Source organism: Phymastichus coffea, unplaced genomic scaffold (genome assembly GCF_024137745.1).
Source record: "Phymastichus coffea isolate CEN01 unplaced genomic scaffold, Cenicafe_Pcof_1.1 PCOF00094, whole genome shotgun sequence".
Taxonomy (NCBI): Eukaryota; Metazoa; Arthropoda; class Insecta; order Hymenoptera; family Eulophidae; genus Phymastichus; species Phymastichus coffea.
The window spans coordinates 715,971-718,589 of NW_026706905.1; the positions used below are offsets into that span (position 1 = coordinate 715,971).

Here is a 2,619-nt window from a genome sequence, read left to right on the forward strand (position 1 = left end):
TACTAAAAAAGCCAAAAGAAATGATACAGCAAAAATTTTAGAAGAGACGATGACGGTATATGATGTTTTATATCGTATCTAATAATAAAAATTCTTCTGGTACTTATCGAATTTACAGATTTCGGAAAATTTCCCTGATTATGACCGTTTTTTACCGCAAATTGAAATTTGTGAAAGTCCTGTATTCAGTGTAGATATACTCGACAATGTTTCATCCGTCCCATCAGAGATAAATAGTTTATCTACACAAGGAGCAGAATCATCAGCCTACAATCATATACTAGTACCTGCATCAAAACCTCCATTCCAATCACTATGTAAATCGAGATCACAAATCAACTTTCAGTTCACGATTCACAACCAGCTTAAGATTTAGATCGAAACCAAGATTTTCATCTCCAACCCAATCACGTTCGACGCGCAATTCAAGATCGAGATCAAATTCGAGAAGCAAAACGAGATCTCCACTCCAGGCCGATCAAACTCGACGCGCAATTCAAGAGCAAGATACAGATCGATTTCGATATCCAATAAAGAATCGAGCGTTATATCAATGACATCGATAATCAGTTTCGGCGGAATGTTAGATCAGGTGCCGGAAAACGTAAGAAGCCAAGTAAATGAGAAATCCACAGCACTACATCAACTTGATTACTTACGTACAAAGATAGTGCAGAATTGGTATAAATAAAAAAAAATTTTTTTAATTTTAACCTTAGAGAAATTCGTGGTATATTCTACTTTAATATTTTGAGAATCTTTTTTCAGAACCTTAAGAACGATTATGTTTTGTAGATGAGGATAATGTCGACTCGGATGGTCCAGACAACCTTGAATCACCCGCAGAATTAAAGCGTTTAGGAAAATCCTCTGAAAATAACATGGTAAAAATAAAATTTATTTTTTTTGGATCTGATAACAAATTTTTATTGCTGTATTCTAGGTTTATATTGAACTAGGTAAATTTTACAGTAAATTTTTATATGAATTGGCGCAAAGAAAAAGTGTTTCCATGTACTCGAGATTTCTACTCAACTGCTATTACAATCAATCTCGGAGCACGTTAAGCAGCGACTTATAGACCATTTAGAGTAACTAGCTAGTTTTAAGATATGCTTGCAAGCTCTTCTATCTTAATAATTGCGCCTACACTAAAATTTCTGTTATCGTGTATTTTATTATGTTTATTAATTTGTTGGTTTGATGACTATGTCTGTACAGTTTTTATAGCTCTAATCTATTGTGTTATATGTACTGTTTTTTATTGGAGTTACCTGCGCGCGCGACACAAAAACATGTAAGTGCATAGGGCAATTCGCGTCGAAAGCACAATACTTTTTTGTTCCTTTTCAAATAAATAATCAGGTTGGAGTTTGATTGCACGTTGGTGTACACAGAACGTTCAACTACCACCGCACAGGTTCGAAAGTAAATTGTTTGTTGTTCTTCGTGTCGCGCCGGCTTGTCACCTAACCATAACAGGAATCAACGACTTTGTAAAATTAATTTATCAAAAACTGGTTATAGAGTTGCCTCCGACATAGACGTATTCAGAGAATAGTTATTTACTATATAGAAATAATTGACTCCCCGAGTCATTTCATCGGTTGTAAAGTAACAATCCAAATAATAAATAAAAGTTTATCACCAAGAATTGTTTCATTTTGTATACAGAACACGCAGACATTTCTTTAAGAACCAAATTCTTCTATTACTTTATATAACTCTTGCATTAGAAGCAAATAATTTTTACGGAAAAAAATGTTATTTTCCAAACAATTCTAAAAAAATTGCTCCGTATTTTTTAAAAAAATAGTATTTTCTTTGGAATAATCTTTTTTCTATCATTCGAATTTTGACAGATACAGAAAATCAAACATTAATGTTCTTTGAAACGAAAATGCGTATAAAATAGCTGAATTTAAATAAAAATTTTTTTACAAAAGTGATTTGAATGGTACTGAGATCACACTGGCTCAGTGGGTGAAAATCTAAAATTTATCTCTAAAATGAGTGAATGTAAGGGGTCTCACAAGAATAGTACAAAGTACAGGACTTGTTAAAAAAAAGATTACGCCATGGTTTTCCGTCGAGAAGTAATGCTACGTTACTTTTTCTTACTCAATCAATTCGCTAGCAGACCAAGATTATGCAGGTTTATTTGTTCAGCTAGCCCCCGATGACTGTGAGGTGGTTATAGTCGGATGACATTGTCTGTAACCACCTACCTTGAAGAGACCAGGTCAGTCTCGTCTCACGGTGGCTAGCTTGGGTGAGCCGGCTTCATACTCTATTGTCGAAGGATTTGCTTGATTTTTTACCACACAAAATAAAGAAATAACAACAAAAACAATAATAAACAATGACGAGAATAATAATAAAATATAATATTACAATGAATATTTTGTTATACGTTATTAATTTTTCGAGGATTGTAGCCCTGAAAAGAACTTATCATTTAGCACTAACAAGTATACGGTATACTTGATACCGTAGGCCCGTATAGTCTAGTCTAGTCAAGGCCTCGAGCACGCTCCTATAACGGGTCAATGAAATCGTTTACCACTTGGCACAGCCGGAAAACATTAGAACCGCTAGGGTGCGTCAAGAGGCTCACTA

At 34.3% G+C, this 2,619-nt stretch overlaps 1 long non-coding RNA gene across 2 annotated transcripts; it reads left to right on the forward strand.

Moving 5' to 3' along the window:
• The first annotated feature begins 547 nt into the window (after window positions 1-547).
• On the forward strand, window positions 548-1,627 carry LOC131669560 (uncharacterized). 2 transcript variants are annotated; one of them, XR_009302380.1, is made up of 3 exons: window positions 548-681; window positions 796-884; window positions 944-1,627. It is a non-coding gene; the product is annotated as an uncharacterized LOC131669560 (long non-coding RNA). The 2 variants fall into 2 exon arrangements; XR_009302379.1 differs by having other exon boundaries at window positions 561-681; window positions 769-884.
• Window positions 1,628-2,619: the final 992 nt, after the last annotated feature.